This window comes from Falco biarmicus, chromosome 1 (assembly GCF_023638135.1).
Source record: "Falco biarmicus isolate bFalBia1 chromosome 1, bFalBia1.pri, whole genome shotgun sequence".
NCBI lineage: Eukaryota > Metazoa > Chordata > Aves > Falconiformes > Falconidae > Falco > Falco biarmicus.
The window spans coordinates 47,960,135-47,967,946 of record NC_079288.1 but is presented as its reverse complement, the minus strand read 5'-3'; the positions used below and the strand labels follow the sequence as shown (position 1 = coordinate 47,967,946).

At 36.2% G+C, this 7,812-nt stretch overlaps 1 protein-coding gene across 4 annotated transcripts in view; it reads left to right on the top strand.

Annotated features, from left to right (window-relative positions):
* GRIA2 (glutamate ionotropic receptor AMPA type subunit 2) overlaps window positions 1-2,340 on the top strand; it is a 96,896-nt gene extending 94,556 nt beyond the window's left edge. For 3 of the 4 annotated variants that reach the window (XM_056321953.1, XM_056321941.1, XM_056321973.1), the window contains one exon: window positions 1-1,918. This exon is cut by the window's left edge and continues 991 nt beyond it. The gene's annotated coding sequence lies outside the window, so the exon portion shown is untranslated. Of the gene's footprint in view, window positions 1,919-2,295 lie in introns of those variants that run through there. The other variant, XR_008819003.1, reaches the window with a different exon arrangement.
* Window positions 2,341-7,812: the final 5,472 nt, after the last annotated feature.

The window sequence follows — 7,812 nt, the reverse complement described above, 5'->3', positions numbered from 1 at the left end:
GTCAAGGTTGGGTCAGTGTTACAGTTTTGGGTAGTGTCGCCACCCCCAGCTCGCTTGAATCTATTCAACAGTTTTTTCTACAGACGAGCCCAAGGTGTAATGCCCAGATAAACATTGTGAACTCTGAAGATCAAGATTGTTCTGGGTTGGAGTGGTAATTGATACCAGCACATGAGGAGACAGATAGGTGCCAATTTAGAGCTCCTCTGAACTCTGACGTGCAGGGGCTTGGGAACCAAAGGTTTGGTTCGTATCAATCTCAAAATTTGTACAATTGTGTTCATAAATACGTGTACATCGAGAGAAGACTGTCGGTAAAAACTGATAAATGGCAAGCAGTAAAATAACGTTAAATATTTATTTAAAGCATGAAACACACACAGTTCTCAAATTGTTCCTTTATGGAATCAGTTTTCAAACTGACAAAAGGTAATTCGAAGCAGTAGCTAGTAGATTTCTTTGTTATGAAACAAAACCCAAAACCTTGGCAATGTCTTTTTAAATTAAGATCAATAATAACTCAAACTAGATGCAAGTCTGTACTGATGAAAATATAAAAACTTTCCTGAATCTTAATCGTTATGAATATTCATTGCTATCTGAAGTTACCATACGTTTTAATTATGTGTATTTAGAAACAATAACTACTTACAAAGCAAAAAGGAATCCTAGGAGGGGTGCAATAACATTAATTTAAATGCTAATGCAAGTCAAAGCAACATCATGTTTCTCTAGCTTTCCCTGTAGATAAAATTCTGTACATTTTGTTGAAACGCTTACGTTTTTCTGCATTGTGGATACATTGCCTCATGCAGTCTCAGTAAATCTCTATTTTATTTTGGACTTACATAAGATTTGAAATAATGACTTGCAGTTTTAGTTGGAATCCATTTCTTAGGCTTGAGTAAAGCGTTTACCGAACATTGGAGAAGACAGAGCATTTATCAGAAACTTGAAAACCCTTCCTGTGGTACAAGCTCTGAGCCTGTTTCTGCAAGCACGTGAACACGGTGTATACTCTCAGCACAGTCAGCAAGAGGTATATACGGTGTCTTCAATGGCAAACTTACCAGTAACTTGCCCCTAATTAAACTAAACCATTTCTTGATGCATCTGTAATCCATAGGTGTTCTGTGCATTACTCCTCATCAGGAATGTTGGGGGATGCATTCTGATTTTTAATGTTCAATGCTAGAATGACCAAACTAAAATAATATTCATATGATAATCTAAACTTTTTTAAAAAGTACAATTGCATTACTGTATACAGTGGAAAGCTATTTATTGTACCTCTGGGCTTATTCCTCTAAAAATCGTAGCGTAAAAAAGAAATCTTTGTCAAGCCTGAACTGATGTATATAACTGAAATAATGTAAAGTTATATTTTCATGTTTTTATACTTAACAACATGATGGGAATACATAATGTATGAGTATTTCAATTAAAGATAATATTGATTGGATAATACACATCTCAGTTAAAAAGCGCAGTAATCATAGTTTAATATCCTTGTTACAGTACATCAGTATATTGCTATATAAAGTATGTCTGTGTGCATTTAAGTGAAAAGTAGCCAAGAGTGATGAAAGCTGTCCAAGGGTTTTTTATTCATTTTATATGAAAACTGTTACGGAGCAACCAAAATGTTTATGAACTCAAACTTGTGTAAATTTCAAAATGTCCTTTTACTGTAGCTTTTTGTTTACAGTACAGTATCTTATTTTCTGCTTTGTTAAATGAGTAACAGTACAAAGCTGGACATACACTTTCTAAGACATTAACGTTCCCGTTTTTTCATGTATAACTATATGACAGAAAATGCTTCTGATTTTATTTTTCAATCTAACACATGATGGCTTTTCTGGAGTGTTGTATAAATTTCAATCATACATAAAAAATCTTCTTAAAAAAGGCAAAAGACCTTTAATGTCTGTTTAGTATTATTGAAATCTGGGTTCTTACTCGTTATAAAACTATTTTCCTAAGATTTTACATAGAGCAAACCTGTTTGTCCCCACGGATATGAAATTTCCCTGAAGAGTTTCGCAAGGAGAATATAACTCTTCCCCCAAATCATCTTGTCACTCAAGTGTAGATTTACTGTAGTTTGCGTATTGCTAAAGGAAGTAATGTAACTGTCTTGCCAACAATATAATTGTATTTCTGGAATGTAACCTTCTTGATCATGGTTATAATGGCAGTGTGATAGGATGGCAATGCTAGTAGGTTAAGTATCTAATCAGTAACTCTACTTAAAAATTGTCAGCTTGAATCAGTATTTTTTTACTTCAACAGATTGTTGATGTGTCCACAGCAGAGAAAGAACCTGAGAAATGGCAAGTATTTTGGGTATATATTAGTAGTGTTGTTACTAGAGATCTAGTACAACAGAGTTCTCTGTAATAGCAAAAAAAAAAAAAAAATAGTCTGAAGAGGTTTGCAATGTCAAAGGTTCAAAATTTTTATTTACATGTATTGCAGATTTTAACAGAGTGTGTTTCCAGGTTATCAGCCTCCTCTTTGGCCGATAGATGTAGAAAATAACTTTACACCAAGTAAAGTGTACAAATAATTGTATTTTAAAATACAAATATGTGACTTCAGCTATCATTCAATACAGTTAGTTATATCAATACAGAGGTCACTAGCAAAACAGAATCAGCAGCGACTGTTCTGCATGATATCCCTAGAGGCTACTCAGACCTCTTTCACGGTACCAAAACCTGTGGTTTATTAAATTTTTTTTTTTAAGCTGTCATGGGATCACAAACATTTGCTGTGAGAAATGTATCATGTCCAAATTATCTTAGGAATTCACATTATCTCGAGCTCTTAGAATAAAATTCAGTGAATTACTTAGCTGTGGACTTTGAACATTTTCCATAGCATCAGGTTTTGTAGATAATAGAGGGTACTACATACCTGTGTGAGTTATAACAGTTAGGGGACTGTAGGCAGTAACGGCTCCTGTGTGACTGATTTCATTCAGTCTGCCTGCTATTGGTCTTCCTGAAATTTCTGCTTATACTCCTAATACCCTAAACTTTGGGGCTACTTCAAATAGCTCAATGGTAAAATTGCCCTAAAATTGTTCTTTTTTTTCTGCCTTGAATGCTATCTTTCCTCTCTCCCCAAAGAAGAACTTTGAGAAGCATGTCTGTGTCTAGTATCTGGGGACCTATGGGAACTTGAAGTGAAAACAACTTCATAGCAAAGAGTCTCAGTTCCTACTTGCATTTAGTAGGTGTCAGCTCCTTGTATGCTGAAGTAACTGCAGGATTTGTGATGCATCTTTTTTTTTTTTTTTTTTTTTTTAGAAATTCCCTTGAAATAGTGAATATCACTTTGATGATCACAACTTCAGTTAGTCATTTAATGCTTTAACATAAAATCTACTGATTTTATATTCTTAAAAAAAAAAAAATCTTTATGACTTTTGTAAACAGATGGCAAAAAAAAATAGAACATAGTAAGATACAATATAAAAATTCTGAGGACTACAGATCTAACTCACCTGCAGCTCTGATGTGCCGTGAGGCCTTCCCACAGTCCCTAACACTATTGCAGGGACATACGACATGACGTCCTTGCTTTTCCTTCCCTCTTGCCCCACCACATGCGGTTAATACTAATGCATACTTTTTAGCTTAGTAGGCAGATAGGAAATATGATTATTGTATATAATACTTATTGTAATTCTTTAAATGATGTGGCAGTCATTAAATTTTTTTATTATAGCTCATTGCATATGTCTCTGTTAAGAAGCAGTGTTGGTAAAGGTGGGAAAGATCTCAGGTCATGTAAGCTAAATGTTTAATTCAAGTGGCATCGTCCACTGCACTGTCCTATCGGTCTCCTTTGCACATCTCTTATTGCTGACGAAAATTTGGCTACCTCTGTAGACAGCTAAGTGCTTTCCTTACCTCAGTCGTAAGAAAATTCTTTATACCTAAAAGAAAAGCACTGATTTCCACAAAGCTGTCCAGTGAATGACTTTGTAGCATTTGCCCAAAGCTCTTCCCCACAACACACAACTCTCACTCAACAGAAAAGGACCATAGTACATGCTGTAGGCACAGAGAAAAGCTTCTCATTTCATTTATCATTATTCTTAACAAATGCTGACTTCTCAGGACTGACTGATCTGTGTTAAAGCATTTACTCCTACTAGTCTTCCAACTGAAGACTGTGATTTAAAATACATATTTAAATTAAAATGGGGTTTATTTATTGGCTTTAAAGATCCCAAACCTAATTTTGAAAATGTATCTTACAGAATAGGAAAAGGCTGCTCGACGTTAGTGCCTAGACCAGCCCATTGAACTTGCCTTCAATCAGTTCATACCTGGAGGTGGGGGAAATGCCACAAAGGGGTTCCAGTGGATCCCGTGAGCCCTGCAGGACTGTGCTTCCTCCTTTGCATCTTTCCATGCACAGAAGGCAAGCAGGTGGGCAAAGCTGAAGGAGGACTTGGAGAGGCAGTTTTATGTGTCCTCCCCCTAAAAGGTGAAGGAGCATCCAAGAGACACCAGGGAGGATTTATCCCTATTCTCTAAGCATGGAAAATATACTCACACTTGTTGTTTTTTCTTTAAAAAAACCCCAACAAACAGTTAATGCAGTTCTGAAATGATAATTCTGTATTTCAGTTTATGGTAAGCAGTTCTTCAAATAGGAAAACCTGTTTCCAGAGTCATATACTATTAGTAACACATACACATACTAGCTTCTTAGTAGGAGACAGCCCAGAGTCCTTCTGGCATGTGCTTTACTGAAGCATCGAAAGCATCTTGTTAAAAATATATTTGGAGGCTTTTATATGACAACTTTTTACCCAATTTTCAAGTTGTATTGTTACCGCCTGCCCTTCAGCACCATGTTCTCTGAGTCAGGGGAAAATTAAAAGAGGTCAAGCTATAGCTCTTTCACTTAATGGTATGCTTTACAAATAACAATATTTTTCAGTGGCTGATTTCCTTATGAGTTTCATTATAAATGACAAACACATTTTGGGTTACCTCATACTCTTAAATAGTGGAATATTCACAGAAAAAAATAACTGTTTTTGAATGAGTAGATATTTTTTATACTTCACAATGACTAAAGATACAATAACGCAAGCTACATTATTTTTACTCAGGTGCTTACTTTTATATTTTTTACTGTTTTTTTAATAATTTCAAAAAACTGTTGAAAGAATATTTACATAAATTTGCAACTAAGTGGCTTGGCAGCTAATACAAGTTACCTGTAGCTGGAAATCATCATTCAGATTCAGCTACTAAGCATTAATAAATAAACGGAATTACTGGTATATGAAAATGAAGATTGTGGATGTTCCAGTATATATGTGTGTCTACATATCCGTACACAAATATGGAAATGCAATAGTGAAGCAGGTGCTGAGTTTGATAAGGCCATGCTCAAAACCCATGATAACCGCAGCAATAATTCATGGTAGAGCCATTAGTGAGAGAAAGGTTCATAAGCAAGTGCCTCACCACCTTTAGTTTGAATAAATATGGAATCTTACATTTCCATAGGACAGTATGAGTCCCCATGGGACTCAATTAACAATGAATCCCATAACGTCAAAAACTGGTGTAACTTCTTCCATCGTCTTTGTTCTCACTAACAGCATGAAGTTCTACAGAACTTCTGCGAGAAGACGTGGGCTCTTCTACCCTCACTGCCGTTGGCCTACGCAAAAAGGTCAAATGGAAGCTACTGCCTGTGTCATCGCCTCTTGCTGCAGCCTCGGGGATGATGGGTTTATGTGCGTGCAATCTATATGCTTGATTTTTCAAATTACACTGTCTTACCTATTTAAAAATCTACACAATTGATGTAAGAGGCTCAGGTTTAGTTAATTCTAACATCACATGAACAAGGACAAACAAAAAATTACTCTTTGTTAAGTTATAACTTGATTTTCTGAACTGAAACCTCTAAGAAGTTAATGCCTATAGAACAAAATTACTGGGCATTGACAGGGCTGGATACTACACTACCTACTGGGAACATCGTGCTGCAATAATATATACTGCTATGGTGCTGTGGCAGAATTCTGTCCACGTTTTATATTATTTTTTTTTACTGGCATAGACAAATAAGCTACAGGGAATCACTCTTACAGCGTAGGCTTGGCAGAAAATTTTCAGGCAGTTTCTACTGATTGGTTGTATCTGTGGTATTGCCATGTTCTTTAAACTTGTACCTTCAGAATATAAAAATAAAGCATGTGATAAACTTTTTATAAAGCCATTATATTCAGTGAGAGCAGGATTTTACTCAACTTGTTTTCTCCATCCTGATGGCTATACTTACCTAAAGCGCTTGTTTTCCACAGAAATAGGTTTTGCTCTTTTTCGCTGTATGCTCTTGCTTATTCTAGGGGACCTAAAAATATATAACTTACATATTTTTAGCATTATAGATCCACAATTAGATGTGGGAGATTTACATCAGTTCTGCTTAGTTCACCTTATAAGCTGCTTTCTATAGGAGATTTTTGTCATTTTAGAGCCTGTAATTTACTTTTTGATCTTTTATCATTGGGGGAGATTTTAGCACATTGAGGAAAGTAAGTAACGTTGCCTACCCTGCTAGCTGGTTTGAGATGTTGCCCATGTCATTCAAAGTCATTCATCCGATGAGGCTGTCCTGAGACTCACACCTCATAAAGAATCTTTCTCAGACTGTGGGGACAAAGGTTGCTCTGAGACGACCAAGGTAATACGCTTGGGTCGGATCCTGCCTTGCCGAAGCCCAGGGAAGCTGGGGCGTCAGGACCAAGCCTGAGCCTCCCAGCACTCTGTGTGCAGTCACGCAGTGATCTGCCCTGGGATCGTGCCTGCGCCCCCGTGCTAGCAAAACTGAAGTGTTAGCGTGGTCAAGATGCAAAACCTATTTCCCCACTCTGAACGTGATGCCAAGGGGAAGAACTGTCCCTTTCTTCCCCGTCCACGATTTCTGAAAAGCTTTTTTCCTTCCCTGAACTACATCCATCCATATTCAGCAAATTCAGGATGTAGCTTTAGAAAAATTGCCTTAATTTAAAAAATCATATCTTTCCTCAGCACAGAGGAAACAGCATTTACCTTCACTTAAGAAAACTAAGCACAGCCATCTTGGCGCCTGAACAATTTTATGGAGGTTTTTCTCATAGGGCAAAAAAAGTCACTACTTTAAGAATTGTGACATCATGTATTGTTATGAAAGAAAACACGTAAGCTTCCCAGTAGGCAGGATCTTAAGAATGTAGGTGTTATTTTTCTTGGTAAGTTGTGTTAAATAATATATATATATACACACACACACGCACACACATGCTAAGTATAGTATGTGAACAGCTTTTCTTTATGCATGTCCTAAAATGCTATGTAAATCAGAAGTCTATTAGCTTGCTAAGTGACTTTTCTGCGGTGTCAGACCTGTATAATAATATATATACAAATAATACAATTATGTTACTGTTTTTTACTTTTTTAAAGGATATCCTTTGATCACTTACACAAACCTAAGTTAGGAGGAATATAAATAACTGAAATGTGAAGCAAAATTGCTCCATGTGACAGCATTGCCTGATCTATGCTGTTTTCTTTTTTTCTTTCATTTTAAAATATCTGTAGAACAAAAAAGAGCATCTTGCTAGAAGCAATAGGCAACAAGAGTGGATAAGAGAATGCAAGGCAAACTTCATTGTGATTATAGGACGGGGTTTGAAGCCCTGACTTGAAACTATGATACTGCTCAGTAAATAAACTAGATCTTAAGTTCTCATTGAAGTTAGAAGAGGTTCAGTAGATCTTT